The 18,474-nt window shown below is 57.8% G+C and overlaps 1 long non-coding RNA gene across 1 annotated transcript; it reads right to left on the bottom strand.

Moving 5' to 3' along the window:
- Nucleotides 1-438: 438 nt before the first annotated feature.
- On the bottom strand, nucleotides 439-3,188 carry LOC139255438 (uncharacterized). The gene is made up of 3 exons (XR_011592046.1): nucleotides 3,070-3,188; nucleotides 2,399-2,504; nucleotides 439-616 (listed from the first exon to the last, which is right to left on the bottom strand). It is a non-coding gene; the product is annotated as an uncharacterized lncRNA (long non-coding RNA).
- Nucleotides 3,189-18,474: the final 15,286 nt, after the last annotated feature.

Here is an 18,474-nt window from a genome sequence, read left to right as displayed (position 1 = left end):
ATTCTCCCAGAGCTGACAAACAGGAGCGTTAACGTGGGCCACCAATAGTTGCTTTAGGAAGGATACCGCAGCCTTTTCCTGCTCAGATTCTCTGGGGAAGGTGCACAGTTTCTGGGGGGGGGGTACATGGCTTTCCAGCCCCAGCCACAACGGTGTGTGAGTGCCAGAAGCTGCCATGTTACTGAGCACTAGGGTCTGACACCTTGCAGGTACCTGGCTACCAATGTGTCTCAGTCATAGGGTCCCGCTGGAGTTAGCGAGTCGGGGGAGACTGAGAACCTGCTCACCTCTCTCTGCTCCGTCCCACAAACACTGAATAACCCTGTCTACAGTGACATCCAATCACATCCCAGGACTCCCAATGCAGCTCCCGAGGCACCCATACACAGGGCCCACTCCTGCTCCTAGTTCTTATGTTCTTATGTAAGAAGACAAGGATTTGATGGAGGGTGATCAATCCTTTATTGAGTGTTTGGGAGCAGGGATGAGTGGAGCCTGGGCGAGTGCTGGGCACTTGTTGAGTGTGAGAGTGAGGAGAGGTGGACACAGTGTGTCTCGGAGTGTCGCTCAGTCACGTTCCTCTCCATCGCCGGAGGCCTAGCTCATTTTACAGCAGCTGCAAAGGGAGAAAATGGAGTTAAGGAGCAGTTTGAGGGAGGCTTCCCCACTGCCCTCGGTCCCAAAGGGTGTTTGTGGGGTGTGTGAAACGGTGTGTGACCCCACACTGACAACTCTTCCTCATTCTCCTTCCTTCCCTCTCTCCGTTCCCCATCCCACCCTCACTCTCCCTCCCCGTCCCCTCCCCCACCCTGCCCGTCCCCCTCCCCCACCCTCCCTGTCCCCCACCCCCACCCTGCCTGTCCCTCTCCCCCACCCTCCCCGTCCCCTCCCCCACCCTCCCCGTCCCCTCCCCCACCCTGTCCCCCTCCCCTACTGTCCCCGTCCCCTCCCCGTCCCTCCCCATCCCCCACCCTCCCCCAACCTCCCCGTCCCCTCCCCCACCCTCCCCGTCCCCTCCCCCACACTCCCCATCCATTCCCCACCCTCCCCGTCCCCTCCCCATCCCTGTCACCCTCCCCCACCCTCCCCCACCCTACCTGTCCCCTCCCCCACTCTCCCCCACCCTCCCGTCCCCTCCCCCACCTTCCCCGTCCCCTCCCCCACCCTCCCTGTCCCCTCCCCCACTCTCCCCCATCCTCTCCGTCCCCTCGCCCACCCTCCTCGTTCCCCTCCCCTCTCTCTCTCTCCCCCAGTCTCTCTCTCTACCTAAGTCTCTCTCTCTCTCTCTCTCTCTCTCTCTCTCCCTCCCCCTGTCTCTTTCTCTCTCTCCCCCCAATATATCTCTCTCACTCAGTTGGCCTCAGTGCCCTAGTGGGCCTCAGTGTCTGGGCCCGCCGCTGCTGACCATGTAGTGTCGCCCCCTGCTGGTCTGTGGATGCCAGGTGTACTGCATCCCATGGTTGAATCGGTCTGCACCAGAGCCCAGCCAATGAGGAACGGGCTGTGGGGGCACTGAGGGGGAGGGTGGCACTGGGGAGACAGAACCGAGCCCGGGTCACAATCACTCTTCCCCCCCCACCCCCGGGGAGAGGGCAGTGTCTGGGCACCCCCCCACCTCCCGGGGAGAGGGCAGTATCTAGGCCCCCCGCCCCGCACCCTCCCGGGGAGAGGGCAGTTTCTAGTCCCCCCCCCGTCCCGGGGAGAGGGCAGTGTCTAGTCCCCCCCCCTCCCGGGGAAAGAGCAGTGTCTGGGCTCTCCCCGCCCCCCCCCTCCCACCCCCCGGGGAGAGGGCAGTGTCTAGGCCCCACCCCCCGGGGAGAGGGCAGTGTCTAGGCCCCACCCCCCGGGGAGAGGGCAGTGTCTAGGCCCCACCCCCCGGGGAGAGGGCAGTGTCTAGGCCCCACCCCCCGGGGAGAGGGCAGTGTCTAGGCCCCACCCCCCGGGGAGAGGGCAGTGTCTAGGCCCCACCCCCCGGGGAGAGGGCAGTGTCTAGGCCCCACCCCCCGGGGAGAGGGCAGTGTCTAGGCCCCACCCCCCGGGGAGAGGGCAGTGTCTAGGCCCCACCCCCCGGGGAGAGGGCAGTGTCTAGGCCCCACCCCCCGGGGAGAGGGCAGTGTCTAGGCCCCACCCCCCGGGGAGAGGGCAGTGTCTAGGCCCCAACCCCGGGGAGAGGGCAGTGTCTAGGCCCCACCCCCCGGGGAGAGGGCAGTGTCTAGGCCCCACCCCCCGGGGAGAGGGCAGTGTCTAGGCCCCACCCCCCGGTGAGAGGGCAGTGTCTAGGCCCCCCCGGGGAGAGGGGCCGAATGTCTCCATCCTGTGCACTGAGAGTTACTGAGACAGCTGTTCACGTTCTTTGTCCCGACAATGGTTCAATCTGTAATGTAATGTATTTCCTTACACTGAGAAATTGGAGCATTGAATGCCTACGAGAATATCGCTGGCGGGGCAGTCGTACTGGCAGTAACCATCGACTCCATCCACTTGACAATTAATGACAGGAGTTCCTGACAAAGAGAAAACAACAAATCACAATTAACACAGGCCCCTGAGCTCCCTCCCAGCATGGGGTTAGATACAGAGTAAAGCTCCTTCTACCCTGTCCCATCAAACACTCCCAGGGCAGGTACAGGGGGTTAGATACAGAGTAAAGCTCCTTCTACACTGTCCCATCAAACACTCCCAGGGCAGGTACAGGGGGTTAGATACAGAGTAAAGCTCCCTCTACACTGTCCCATCAAACACTCCCAGGGCAGGTACAGGGGGTTAGATACAGAGTAAAGCTCCCTCTACACTGTCCCATCAAACACTCCCAGGGCAGGTACAGGGGGTTAGATACAGAGTAAGGCTCCATCTACACTGTTCCATCAAACACTCCCAGGGCAAGTACAGGGGGTTAGATACAGAGTAAAGCTCCTTCTACACTGTCCCATCAATCAAACCCGACACAATGTTGGATCCAGGGTGACTGGGGGGTGAGGGGGATATTGGGACGGTGGGCTACCTCGAAGGTCAGATCCCGCTGGGGAACAAGCTGTATTGAGGCCTGGGACCTCGCGACACAAGACTCACCTTCCATCTGATGTACTGCGAGCAGCATCAGGAGAGCAATGGCCAGATACTTCATGGTGGATCGTGGAGCTTGAAGACCTTGTGAGCGTTGGGTCCTTGTGGAGGATTGAGAGCTTATCCCCGGATTGTCTTTATACTTTGTCGAAAGGGGGAAATAAACAAGGTGATGTTTGAGCAGATAGGTTGAGCAATTCACAGAAACTACCCGGGGAATTCCCATGGCCATGGACAATTCTGGGATCCAACCACTTCCTGCCCATCCACATTATTTCAGCTCCTCACAACAGATTCTGCCGCCTCTCATTAGCGAGGGGAATTCACGGCGTAAACAACACGAAGATCAAACTCAATATCAAACCACACACAGGTTCATCGGCCACAGGGAAATGAAAGAGGTGATTATCCAGGTTGCTGCAATTACACAACAGGAAATCATTCTTCAACCTTTCTCACCATGTGGGTGACACTGGAAATATTGTCCACTGCAATTGCAACCTGTGTAACCATCAGCTCCTCCAAAACTGGGCAGCCCCGTGTCCTAAGTCACACCCAGTCCCACTCACCCATCACCCCCTGTGCCCCGTGTCCTAACTCACACCCAGTCCCACTCACCCATCACCCCCTGTGCCCCGTGTCCTAACTCACACCCAGCCCCACTCACCCATCACCCCCTGTGCCCCGTGTCCTAACTCACACCCAGTCCCACTCACCCATCACCCCCTGTGCCCCCTGTCCTAACTCACACCCAGTCCCACTCACCCATCACCCCCTGTGCTCACTGCCCCGTGTCCTAACTCACACCCAGTCCCACTCACCCATCACCCCCTGTGCCCCGTGTCCTAACTCACACCCAGTCCCACTCACCCATCGCCCCCTGTGCCCCGTGTCCTAACTCACACCCAGTCCCACTCACCCATCACCCCCTGTGCCCCGTGTCCTAACTCACACCCAGTCCCACTCACCCATCACCCCCTGTGACCCGTGTCCTAACTCACACCCAGTCCGACTCACCCATCACCCCCTGTGCCCCGTGTCCTAACTCACACCCAGCCCCACTCACCCATCGCCCCCTGTGCCCCGTGTCCTAACTCACACCCAGTCCCACTCACCCATCACCCCCTGTGCCCCGTGTCCTAACTCACACCCAGTCCCACTCATCCATCACCCCCTGTGCCCCGTGTCCTAACTCACACCCAGTCCCACTCACCCATCACCCCCTGTGCCCCGTGTCCTAACTCACACCCAGTCCCACTCACCCATCACCCCCTGTGCCCCGTGTCCTAACTCACACCCAGCCCCACTCACCCATCGCCCCCTGTGCCCCGTGTCTTAACTCACACCCAGTCCCACTCACCCATCACCCCCTGTGCCCCGTGTCCTAAGTCACACCCAGTCCCACTCACCCATCACCCCCTGTGCCCCGTGTCCTAACTCACACCTAGTCCCACTCACCCATCACCCCCTGTGCCCCGTGTCCTAACTCACACCCAGTCCCACTCACCCATCACCCCCTGTGCCCCGTGTCCTAACTCACACCCAGTCCCATTCACCCATCACCCCCTGTGCCCGTGTCCTAACTCACATCCAGTCCCACTCACCCATCACCCGCTGTGCCCCGTGTCCGAACTCACACCCAGTCCCACTCACCCATCACCCCCTGTGCCCACTGACCATGTCCTAACTCACACCCAGTCCCGCTCACCCATCACCCACTGTGTCCCGTGCCCGAACTCACACCCAGTCCCGCTCACCCATCACCCCCTGTGCCCTGTGTCCTAACTCACACCCAGTCCCACTCACCCATCACCCCCTGTGCCCCGTGTCCTAACTCACACCTAGTCCCACTCACCCATCACCCCGTGCCCACTGCCCCATGTCCTAACTCACACCCTGTCCCGCTCACCCATCACCCACTGTGCCCCGTATCCTAACTCACACCCAGTCCCACTCACCCATCACCCCCTGTGCCCCATGTCCTAACTCACACCCAGTCCCGCTCACCCAATACCCACTGTGCCCCGTATCCTAACTCACACCCAGTCCCACTCACCCATCATCCCCGTGCCCCGTGTCCTAACTCGCACGCAGTCCCACTCACCCATCACCCCCTGTGCCCCGTATGCTAACTCACACCCAGTCCCGTTCACCCATCACCCCCTGTGCCTGCCGCCCTGTGTCCTAACTCACACCCAGTCCCGCTCACCCATCACCGCTTGTGCCCCGTGTCCTAACTCACACCTAGTCCCACTCACCCATCACCCCCTGTGCCCCGTGTCCTAACTCACACCCAGTCCCACTCAACCATCACCCCCTGTGCCCCGTGTCCTAACTCACACCCAGTCCCATTCACCCATCACCCCCTGTGCCCGTGTCCTAACTCACATCCAGTCCCACTCACCCATCACCCGCTGTGCCCCGTGTCCGAACTCACACCCAGTCCCACTCACCCATCACCCCCTGTGCCCACTGACCATGTCCTAACTCACACCCAGTCCCGCTCACCCATCACCCACTGTGTCCCGTGCCCGAACTCACACCCAGTCCCGCTCACCCATCACCCCCTGTGCCCTGTGTCCTAACTCACACCCAGTCCCACTCACCCATCACCCCCTGTGCCCCGTGTCCTAACTCACACCCAGTCCCACTCACCCATCACCCCGTGCCCACTGCCCCATGTCCTAACTCACACCCTGTCCCGCTCACCCATCACCCACTGTGCCCCGTATCCTAACTCACACCCAGTCCCACTCACCCATCACCCCCTGTGCCCCATGTCCTAACTCACACCCAGTCCCGCTCACCCAATACCCACTGTGCCCCGTATCCTAACTCACACCCAGTCCCACTCACCCATCATCCCCGTGCCCCGTGTCCTAACTCGCACGCAGTCCCACTCACCCATCACCCCCTGTGCCCCGTATGCTAACTCACACCCAGTCCCGTTCACCCATCACCCCCTGTGCCTGCCGCCCTGTGTCCTAACTCACACCCAGTCCCGCTCACCCATCACCGCTTGTGCCCCGTGTCCTAACTCACACCCAGTCCCACTCACCCATCACCCCCTGTGCCCCATGTCCTAACTCACACCCAGTCCCGCTCACCCATCACCGCTTGTGCCCCGTGTCCTAACTCACACCCAGTCCCGCTCACCCATCACCCCCTGTGCCCCGTGTCCTAACTCACACCCAGTTCCGCTCAACCATCTGCCCCTGTGCCCCGTGTCCTAACTCACACCCAGTCCCACTCACCCATCACCCCCTGTGCCCCGTGTCCTAACTCACACCCAGTCCCACTCATCCATCACCCCCTGCGCCCCGTGTCCTAACTCACACCCAGTCCCACTCACCCATCACCCCCTGTGACCCGTGTCCTAACTCACACCCAGCCCCACTCACCCATCGCCCCCTGTGCCCCGTGTCCTAACTCACACCCAGTCCCACTCACCCATCACCCCCTGTGCCCCGTGTCCTAAGTCACACCCAGTCCCACTCACCCATCACCCCCTGTGCCCCGTGTCCTAACTCACACCTAGTCCCACTCACCCATCACCCCCTGTGCCCCGTGTCCTAACTCACACCCAGTCCCACTCACCCATCACCCCCTGTGCCCCGTGTCCTAACTCACACCCAGTCCCATTCACCCATCACCCCCTGTGCCCGTGTCCTAACTCACATCCAGTCCCACTCACCCATCACCCGCTGTGCCCCGTGTCCGAACTCACACCCAGTCCCACTCACCCATCACCCCCTGTGCCCACTGACCATATCCTAACTCACACCCAGTCCCGCTCACCCATCACCCACTGTGTCCCGTACCCGAACTCACACCCAGTCCCGCTCACCCATCACCCCCTGTGCCCTGTGTCCTAACTCACACCCAGTCCCACTCACTCATCACCCCCTGTGCCCCGTGTCCTAACTCACACCCAGTCCCACTCACCCATCACCCCGTGCCCACTGCCCCATGTCCTAACTCACACCCTGTCCCGCTCACCCATCACCCACTGTGCCCCGTATCCTAACTCACACCCAGTCCCACTCACCCATCACCCCCTGTGCCTCGTGTCCTAACTCACACCCAGTCCCACTCACCCATCACCCCCTGTGCCCCGTGTCCTAACTCACACCCAGTCCCACTCACCCATCACCCCGTGTGCCCCGTGTCCTAACTCACACCCAGTCCCACTCACCCATCACCCCCTGTGCTCACTGCCCCGTGTCCTAACTCACACCCAGTCCCACTCACCCATCACCCCCTGTGCCCACTGACCCGTGTCCTAACTCACACCCAGTCCCTCTCACCCATCAGCCCTGTAAGGTTCGAAAATCGACGGCCGCATTTGAAACAGCGTAAGGACAAGAAAACTAACATGGGATCGTTCCATGCACTAAATGAACATTTTTGGCCAAGTAAAAGCAGGCTGGGTAACGTGTGGGCGGATACAGACATTGTGGAGTCTGGCTCACAAGCGAGACAGAGGCACTGGCCAATGGGGGAAAAGTGCATTCTGGCCGGCCAATCAGGGGTCGAGTCGGGCCTGAAGTGGGGAAATCTTCAACCAATAAGGACTCCCCGGCCCAGTTTGAAAATTACTTCCCCCCCCCCAAATCAAACTACGAATGTGGGCCTTTATCTACCTAATTAATCTGGACAATAGCCCTGAATCAAAACTATGAATCACTGCAGGAATGGCCCAGTGACTCCCAGGACTATAACAAAGGACCCACAGACTTCCCGACACCTATGTGCACTGAAACAATACCCTGGTCCTCACACCTACCTGTACCTGTGACATCTTCTGATTAAATATTCCAAGCTATCGCCCCGCCCAAACTGACACAATGGACCACCCACTGGGTTTGAGCGCGAAAAGGCCAGGACTGAATCGGTTCTCGGACCCATACAACCACCGGGAGGTAGACGCAGCAGGGTGTGGAAGCAGTTGGGGAGCTGACAGCTTGCAGCTTGTATCCAGAGAGAGCTCTCTCGCCCTCTCGCTCTCGCCCCACCAGAGGAAGAAGCAGCAGTTCCACAGACAAAGCCACCGAGACTGAGAACCAGCAGTGGCAGTGACTTCCCACAGCTGAGCTGAGCAAGGAAACCAACCAGAAGTTGGAGGCTGGAGTCAGCTTTTGGGAGTTGAGTCAGTTTTTCACAGGGCCCTCGCTCTGGGGAAGATGTGCTTAACTCCAGCAGCTTTTTGCTTAGGAGCCAACCGAGAGGCAAATAGAAGAAACTGACTCAACATCGAGGAGGAAAACTGAACCGACCAACAACGTAAAACCCACCCCAGAGGGACCCCGAGCTGAAATAAGTGCCCCCAGAACCCCGGAGCTGATAGGATTGTGAGTACAGACCAAACCCCCTCACAGACTCAATTCAGGATAGGAATTGGTAGGAAGGGTGTGAGTGGGAGGTGTGGTTGTGTGTGAGTGGGATGTTTTAATCTCTTGTTTTCCCCTTCCCTGTTGCGAGATTTTTCGGGTTGTTGAATGAGATTGTGCCATTGCTGCTATTTTATGACCTCTTCCTATGCCCTCTATCTTTGTGTTTGTTATTCTAAATAAACACCATTAGCCATTTTGTTCTCTTACCCACTGTGTCTGGTGTCTCATTACTCACCCACCCTCATAAATCGCACGTACAGAACCCAAGGGGAGTGTGGATTCGAACCCACACCCCAAGCTCCCCGTACACCCCCTATGCCCTGTGTCCTAACTCACACCCAGTCCCTCTCACCCATCACCCACTGTGCCCCATGTCCTAACTCACTCCCAGTCCCACTCACCCATCACCCACTGTGCCCCGTGTCCTAACTCACACCCAGTCCCACGCACCCATCACCCCCTGTGCTCACTGCCCCGTGTCCTAACTCACACCCAGTCCCACTCACCCATCACCCCCTGTGCCCCGTGTCCTAACTCACACCCAGTCCCACTCACCCATCACCCCCTGTGCTCACTGCCCCGTGTCCTAACTCACACCCAGTCCCACGCACCCATCACCCCCTGTGCCCCGTATGCTAACTCACACCCAGTCCCACTCACCCATCACCCCCTGTGCCCCGTGTGCTAACTCACACCCAGTCCCACTCACCCATCACCCCCTGTGCCCAGTGTCCTAACTCACACCCAGTCCCACTCACCCATCACCCCCTGTGCCCCGTCTCCTAACCCACACCCAATCTCACTCACCCATCACCCCCTGTGCCCCGTGTCCTAACTCACACCCAGTCCCGCTCACCCATCACCCCTTGTGCCCCGTGTCCTAACTCACACCCAGTCCCGCTCACCCATCACCCCTTGTGCCCCGTGTCCTAACTCACACCCAGTCCCACTCACCCATCACCCCCTGTGCCCCGTGTCCTAACTCACACCCAGTCCCACTCACCCATCACCCCTGTGCCCAGTGTCCTAACTCACACCCAGTCCCACTCACCCATCACCCCCTGTGCCCCGTGTCCTAACCCACACCCAATCTCACTCACCCATCACCCCCTGTGCCCCGTGTCCTAACTCACACCGAGTCCCGCTCACCCATCACCCCTTGTGCCCCGTGTCCTAACTCACACCCAGTCCCGCTCACCCATCACCCCTTGTGCCCCGTGTCCTAACTCACACCCAGTCCCACTCACCCATCACCCCCTGTGCCCCGTGTCCTAACTCACACCCAGTCCCACTCACCCATCACCCCCTGTGCCCCGTGTCCTAACTCACACCCAGTCCCACTCACCCATCACCCCCTGTGCCCCGTGTCCTAACTCACACCCAGTTCCGCTCACCCATCACCCCTTGTGCCCCGTGTCCTAACTCACACCCAGTCCCACTCACCCATCACCCCCTGCGCCCCGTGTCCTAACTCACACCCAGTCCCACTCACCCATCACCCCCTGTGCTCACTGCCCCGTGTCCTAACTCACACCCAGTCCCACTCACCCATCACCCCCTGTGCCCCGTGTCCTAACTCACACCCAGTCCCACTCACCCATCACCCCCTGTGCCCCATGTCCTAACTCACACCCAGTCCCACTCACCCATCACCCCCTGTGCCCCGTGTCCTAACTCACACCCAGTCCCACTCACCCATCACCCCCTGTGCTCACTGCCCCGTGTCCTAACTCACACCGAGTCCCACTCACCCATCACCCCCTGTACCCCGTGTCCTAACTCACACCCAGTCCCACTCACGCATCACCCCCTGTGCCCCGTGCCCTAACTCACACCCAGTGCCACTCACCCATCACCCCCTGTGCCCCGTGTCCTAACTCACACCCAGTCCCGCTCACCCATCACCCCCTGTGCCCCGTGTCCTAACTCACACCCAGTCCCGCTCACCCATCACCCCCTGTGCCCTGTGTCCTAACTCACACCCAGTCCCGCTCACCCATCACCCCCTGTGCCCACTGACCTACATTGGCTTCAAGTACGGCAATGCCTCGATTTCAAATTTCTCATCCTTGTGTTGAAATCCCTCCAAGGCCTCACCCCTCCCTGTCTCTGTAATCTCCACCAGCCCCACACCCCCCGAGATCTCTGCGCTCCTCCGTTTCTGGCCTCTTGAGCATCTACGGTTTTAATCACTCCCCGTAACCCTTTACTCCCCGATCGCTCAGAAAACTGTCTATCTCTGCCTTAAATATATTCAATGACCCAGCCTCTACAGCTCTCTGGGGCAGAGAATTCTACAGATTTACAACCCTCTGAGAGAAGAAATTCCTCCTCATCTCAGTTTTAAATGGGTGGCTCCTTATTCTGAGCCAATGTCCCCTAGTTTTAGATTCCCCTATGAGGGGAAACATCCTCTCTGCATCCACCTTGTCGAGCCCCCTCATTATCTTATAAGTTTCAATAAGATCACCTCTCATTCTTCAATGAGTAGAGGCCCAACCTACTCAACCTATCTTCATAAGTCAACCCCCTCATCTCCGGAATCAACCGAGTGAACCTTCTCTGAACAGCCTCCAATGCAAGTATATCTTTTCTTAAATACGGAGACCAAAATTGCACGCAGTGCTCCAGGTGTGGCCTCGCCAATACCCTGTACAGTTGTAGCAGGACTTTCCTGCTTTTATACTCTATCCCCCTTGCAATAAAGGCCAACATTCCATTGGCCTTCCTGATCACTTGCTGTACCTGCATACTAACTTTTTGTGTTTCATGCACAAAGACCCCCAGAGCTCTCTGTACTGCAGCACTTTGCAATCTTTCTCCATTTAAATTATAATTTGCTTTTCTATTTTTTCTTCCAAACTGGATAACCTCACACCTTCCCACATTATACTCCAGCTGCCCAATGTTTGCCCACTCACTTAACCTGTCTATATCCCTTTGCAGATTTTTTGTGTCCTCCTCACAATTTGCTTTCCCGCCCATCTTTGTATCGTCAGCAAACTTGGTTACATTACACTCGCTCCCTTCATCCAAATCATTAATATAGATTGTAAATAGTTGAGGACCCAGCACTGATCCCTGTGGTACCCCACTAGTTACTGTTTGCCAACCGGAAAATAACCCATTTATCCCGACTCCCTGTTTTCTGTTAGTTAACCAATCCTCTATCCATGCTAATATATTACCCCCAACCCCGTGAACTTTTATCTTGTGCAGTAACCTTTTATGTGGCACCTTGTCAAATGCCTTCTGAAAATCCAAATACACCACATCCACTGGTTCCCCTTTATCCACCCTGTTCATTACATCCTCAAAGAACTCCAGCAAATTTGTCAAACATGATTTCCCTTTCATAAAACCATGCTGACTCTGCTTGATTGAATCTTGCTTTTCCAAATGTCCTGCTACTGCTTCCTTAATAATGGACTCCAGCATTTTCCTAACCACAGATGTAAGGCTAACTGGTCTATAGTTTCCTGCTTTCTGTCTGCCTCCTTTTTTAAACAGGGGCGTTACATTTGCAGTTTTCCAATCTGCTGGGATCTCCCCAGAATCCAGGGAATTTTGGTTGATTAGAAGCAATGCATCCACTATCTCTGCAAGGGCAGACATCGAAGACAAGGTCCAACATCACCTCCAGTGTGCCAGTGCAGCCTTCGGTCGCCTGAGGAAGGGAGTGTTTGAAGACCAGGACCTTAAATCTGGCACCAAGCTCATGGTCTACAGGTCTGTAGTGATAGCCGCCCTCCTGTATGGCTCAGAGACATGGACCATATACAGCAGACATCTCAAATCACTGGAGAAATACCACCAACGCTGCCTCCACAAGATCCTGCAAATCCCCTGGGAGGACAGACGCACCACCATCAGTGTTCTCGACCAGGCCCAACATCCCCAGCATCGAAGTACTGACCACACTCGACCAGCTCCGCTGGGCAGGCCACATTGTCCGCATGCCCGACACGAGACTCCCAAAGCAAGCGCTCTACTCGGAACTCCTACTCTGCAAGCGAGCCCCAGATGGGCAGAGGGAACGTTACAAGGACACCCTCAAAGCCTCCCTGATAAAGTGCAACATCCCCACCGACACCTGGGAGTCCCTGGCCAAAGACCGCCCTAAGTGGAGGAAGTGTATCCGGGAGGGCGCTGAGCACCTCGAGTCTCATCGCCGAGAGCGTGCAGAAATCAAGCGCAGGCAGCGGAAGGAGCGTGCGGCAAACCAGTCCCACCCTCCCTTTCCCTCAACCACTGTCTGTCCCACCCTCCCCTTCCCTCAACCACTGTCTGTCCCACCTGTGACAGAGACTGTAATTCCTGTATTGGACTGTTCAGTCACCTGAGAACTCACTTTTAGAGTGGAAGCAAGTCTTCCTCGACTCCGAGGGACTGCCTATGATGATACCTTCTGCCACAATGTTTTAATGAGTGGACCCTCTGGCCGCTCTCTCGTGTTCTGGATGGGGTGCTCCCCCTCCCTTATGTCCTGTACCCCTGGGTCAGTTAGGTTGATTTTACTGTGAATATATATCACCATCCATAGACATTCCCATATTTAAAATCTCCCACGGTCAGTGTTCATAGCTCAGTGTCACTTCCCGATCACCAATTCTGTCGGATTGTTCCTACGGGTTTCAAACATCATGGGGCTGATTTTCAGCAAGGCCTTCGCTCGCCTGAGTGCCGCCGGTGGCCACCGATAGCCGGCGATGGCCACCGATAGCCGGCGATGGCCACCGATAGCCACCGATAGCCACCGATAGCCACCGATAGCCACCGATAGCCGGCGATGGCCACCGATAGCCGGCGATGGCCACCGATAGCCACCGATAGCCACCGATAGCCACCGATAGCCGGCGATGGCCACCGATAGCCACCGATAGCCACCGATAGCCACCGATAGCCACCGATAGCCGGCGATGGCCACCGATAGCCACCGATAGCCACCGATAGCCACCGATAGCCACCGATAGCCGGCGATGGCCACCGATAGCCGGCGATGGCCACCGATAGCCACCGATAGCCGGCGATGGCCACCGATAGCCACCGATAGCCACCGATAGCCGGCGATAGCCACTGATAGCTGGTGATGGCCACCGATAGCCACCGATAGCCACCGATAGCCGGCGATGGCCACCGATAGCCACCGATAGCCGGCGATAGCCACCGATAGCCGGCGATGGCCACCGATAGCCACCGATAGCCGGCGATAGCCACCGATAGCCGGCAATAGCCACCGATAGCCACCGATAGCCGGCGATAGCCACCGATAGCCGGCGATAGCCACCGATAGCCACCGATAGCCGGCGATAGCCACCGATAGCCGGCGATGGCCGGCGATAGCCACCGATAGCCGGCGATAGCCACCGATAGCCGGCGATGGCCACCGATAGCCACCGATAGCCGGCGATAGCCACCGATAGCCGGCGATAGCCACCGATAGCCGGCGATGGCCACCGATAGCCGGCGATGGCCACCGATAGCCACCGATAGCTGGCGATAGCCACCGATAGCCACCGATAGCCGGAGATGGCCACCGATAGCCACCGATAGCCGGCAATAGCCACCGATAGCCGGCGATGGCCACCGATAGCTACCGATAGCCGGCGATAGCCACCGATAGCCGGAGATGGCCACCGATAGCCACCGATAGCCGGCGATGGCCACCGATAGCCGGTGATGGCCACCGATAGCCACCGATAGCCGGCGATGGCCACCGATAGCCACCGATAGCCGGCGATGGCCACCGATAGCCACCGATGGCCGGCGATGGCCACCGATAGCCGGCGATGGCCACCGATAGCCACTGATAGCCACCGATAGCCGGAGATGGCCACCGATAGCCGCCGATGGCCGGCGATGGCCACCGATAGCCGGCGATGGCCACCGATAGCCACCGATAGCCACCGATAGCCGGCGATGGCCACCGATAGCCGGCGATGGCCACCGATAGCCACCGATAGCCGGCGATAGCCACCGATAGCCGGCAATAGCCACCGATAGCCACCGATAGCCGGCGATAGCCACCGATAGCCGGCGATAGCCACCGATAGCCACCGATAGCCGGCGATAGCCACCGATAGCCGGCGATGGCCGGCGATAGCCACCGATAGCCGGCGATAGCCACCGATAGCCGGCGATGGCCACCGATAGCCACCGATAGCCGGCGATAGCCACCGATAGCCGGCGATAGCCTCCGATAGCCGGCGATGGCCACCGATAGCCGGCGATGGCCACCGATAGCCACCGATAGCCGGCGATAGCCACCGATAGCCACCGATAGCCGGAGATGGCCACCGATAGCCACCGATAGCCGGCAATAGCCACCGATAGCCGGCGATGGCCACCGATAGCTACCGATAGCCGGCGATAGCCACCGATAGCCGGAGATGGCCACCGATAGCCACCGATAGCCGGCGATGGCCACCGATAGCCGGTGATGGCCACCGATAGCCACCGATAGCCGGCGATGGCCACCGATAGCCACCGATAGCCGGAGATGGCCACCGATAGCCGCCGATGGCCGGCGATGGCCACCGATAGCCGGCGATGGCCACCGATAGCCACTGATAGCCACCGATAGCCGGAGATGGCCACCGATAGCCGCCGATGGCCGGCGATGGCCACCGATAGCCGGCGATGGCCACCGATAGCCACCGATAGCCACCGATAGCCGGCGATGGCCACCGATAGCCGGCGATGGCCACCGATAGCCACCGATAGCCGGCGATGGCCACCGATAGCCACTGATAGCCACCGATAGCCGGAGATGGCCACCGATAGCCGCCGATGGCCGGCGATGGCCACCGATAGCCGGCGATGGCCACCGATAGCCACCGATAGCCGGTGATGGCCACCGATAGCCACCGATAGCCGGCGATGGCCACCGATAGCCACCGATAGCCGGCGATGGCCACCGATAGCCACTGATAGCCGCCGGTGGCCACCAATAGCTGGCGAGGTACCGGATGGTACTTTGGGCGGAATGTTCATCACCAAGGTCCCTTGAAGGTTGGCGGGTGGTAAATGGACCAGGTACACTGCCAATCTGGGTGGTAATGGGCGGAAGGTCCCATTCTCGGCGGCAGAGGTGCTTGCCACCCAAGTATCACCGAGCATGAAGTCGGGCCCACGGAGGGCCGAAGAGCTGAAAATAAAAACCACCAGCAAAAAATAACTCTCAGAAGATTTTCAGGGACCCCATCCAGGTAAGTCACTGTTGGGAAACAACATTTAAAATCTTCACTTACCTTTCCTTCTCACCGTCGGGGACAGACCGGCCTGCAGCCCACGGTCCTTCCTCCGGCCTGCAGCCCACGGTCCTTCCCCCGGCCTGCAGCCCACAGTCCTTCCCCCGGCCTGCAGCCCACAGTCCTTCCCCCGGCCTGCAGCCCACGGTCCTTCCCCCGGCCTGCAGCCCACAGTCCTTCCCCCGGCCTGCAGCCCACGGTCCTTCCCCCGGCCTGCAGCCCACGGTCCTTCCCTCGGCCTGCAGCCCACGGTCCTTCCCCCGGCCTGCAGCCCACAGTCCTTCCCCCGGCCTGCAGCCCAAGGTCCTTCCCCCGGCCTGCAGCCCACGGTCCTTCCCCCGGCCTGCAGCCCACGGTCCTTCCCCCGGCCTGCAGCCCACAGTCCTTCCCCCGGCCTGCAGCCCAAGGTCCTTCCCCCGGCCTGCAGCCCAAGGTCCTTCCCCCGGCCTGCAGCCCAAGGTCCTTCCCCCGGCCTGCAGCCCACGGTCCTTCCCCCGGCCTGCAGCCCACGGTCCTTCCCCCGGCCTGCAGCCCACGGTCCTTCCCCCGGCCTGCAGCCCAAGGTCCTTCCCCCGGCCTGCAGCCCAAGGTCCTTCCCCCGGCCTGCAGCCCACGGTCCTTCCCCCGGCCTGCAGCCCACGGTCCTTCCCCCGGCCTGCAGCCCACGGTCCTTCCCCCGGCCTGCAGCCCACGGTCCTTCCGCATGGATGAACTACAACAATCGTACATTTCTGTCTGGCGTAAAAATAAAAAAGGGAAGGTGGCTCAACTGTGGCTATCAAGGGAAATCAGGGATAGTATTAAAGCCAAGGAAGTGGCATACAAATTGGCCAGAAATAGCAGCGAACCTGGGGACTGGGAGAAATTTAGAACTCAGCAGAGGAGGACAAAGGGTTTGATTAGGGCAGGGAAAATGGAGTACGAGAAGAAGCTTGCAGGGAACATTAAGGCGGATTGCAAAAGTTTCTATAGATATGTAAAGAGAAAAAGGTTAGTAAAGACAAACGTAGGTCCCCTGCAGTCAGAATCAGGGGAAGTCATAACGGGGAACAAAGAAATGGCGGACCAATTGAACAAGTACTTTGGTTCGGTATTCACTGAGGAGGACACAAACAACCTTCCGGATATAAAAGGGGTCGGAGGGTCTAGTAAGGAGGAGGAACTGAGGGAAATCCTTATTAGTCAGGAAATTGTGTTGGGGAAATTGATGGGATTGAAGGCCGATAAATCTCCAGGGCCTGATGGACTGCATCCCAGAGTACTTAAGGAGGTGGCCTTGGAAATAGCGGATGCATTGACAGTCATTTTCCAACATTCCATAGACTCTGGATCAGTTCCTATGGAGTGGAGGGTAGCCAATGTAACCCCACTTTTTAAAAAAGGAGGGAGAGAGATAACAGGGAATTATAGTCCAGTCAGTCTGACATCGGTAGTGGGTAAAATGATGGAATCAATTATTAAGGATGTCATAGCAGTGCATTTGGAAAGAGGTGACATGATAGGTCCAAGTCAGCATGGATTTGTGAAAGGGAAATCATGCTTGACAAATCTTCTGGAATTTTTTGAGGATGTTTCCAGCAGAGTAGACAAGGGAGAACCAGTTGATGTGGTATATTTGGACTTTCAGAAGGCTTTCGACAAGGTCCCACACAAGAGATTAATGTGCAAAGTTAAAGCACATGGGATTGGGGGTAGTGTGCTGACGTGGATTGAGAACTGGTTGTCAGACAGGAAGCAAAGAGTAGGAGTAAATGGGTACTTTTCAGAATGGCAGGCAGTGACTAGTGGGGTACCGCAAGGTTCTTTGCTGGGGCCCCAGCTGTTTACATTGTACATTAATGATTTAGACGAGGGGATTAAATGTAGTATCTCCAAATTTGCAGATGACACTAAGTTGGGTGGCAGTGTGAGCTGCGAGGAGGATGCTATGAGGCTGCAGAGCGACTTGGATAGGTTAGGTGAGTGGGCAAATGCATGGCAGATGAAGTATAATGTGGATAAATGTGAGGTTATCCACTTTGGTGGTAAAAACAGAGAGACAGACTATTATCTGAATGGTGACAGATTAGGAAAAGGGGAGGTGCAATGAGACCTGGGTGTCATGGTACATCAGTCAATGAAGGTTGGCATGCAGGTACAGCAGGCGGTTAAGAAAGCAAATGGCATGTTGGCCTTCATAGCAAGGGGATTTGAGTACAGGGGCAGGGAGGTGTTGCTACAGTTGTACAGGGCCTTGGTGAGGCCACACCTGGAGTATTGTGTACAGTTTTGGTCTCCTAACCTGAGGAAGGACATTCTTGCTATTGAGGGAGTGCAGCGAAGGTTCACCAGACTGATTCCCGGGATGGCGGGACTGACCTATCAAGAAAGACTGGATCAACTGGGCTTGTATTCACTGGAGTTCAGAAGAATGAGAGGGGACCTCATAGAAACGTTTAAAATTCTGACGGGGTTTGACAGGTTAGATGCAGGAAGAATGTTTCCAATGTTGGGGAAGTCCAGAACCAGGGGTCACAGTCTAAGGATAAGGGGTAAGCCATTTAGGACCAAGATGAGGAGAAACTTCTTCACCCAGAGAGTGGTGAACCTGTGGAATTCTCTACCACAGAAAGTTGTTGAGGCCAATTCACTAAATATATTCAGAAAGGAATTGGATGTAGTCCTTACTACTAGGGGGATCAAGGGGTATGGCGAGAAAGCAGGAATGGGGTACTGAAGTTGCATGTTCAGCCATGAACTTATTGAATGGTGGTGCAGGCTCGAAGGGC

This window comes from Pristiophorus japonicus, unplaced genomic scaffold (assembly GCF_044704955.1).
Source record: "Pristiophorus japonicus isolate sPriJap1 unplaced genomic scaffold, sPriJap1.hap1 HAP1_SCAFFOLD_607, whole genome shotgun sequence".
NCBI classification, from domain to species: Eukaryota; Metazoa; Chordata; class Chondrichthyes; family Pristiophoridae; genus Pristiophorus; species Pristiophorus japonicus.
Note: the sequence above shows the minus strand (reverse complement) of the source record. Positions and strands in the feature narration are given on the sequence as shown.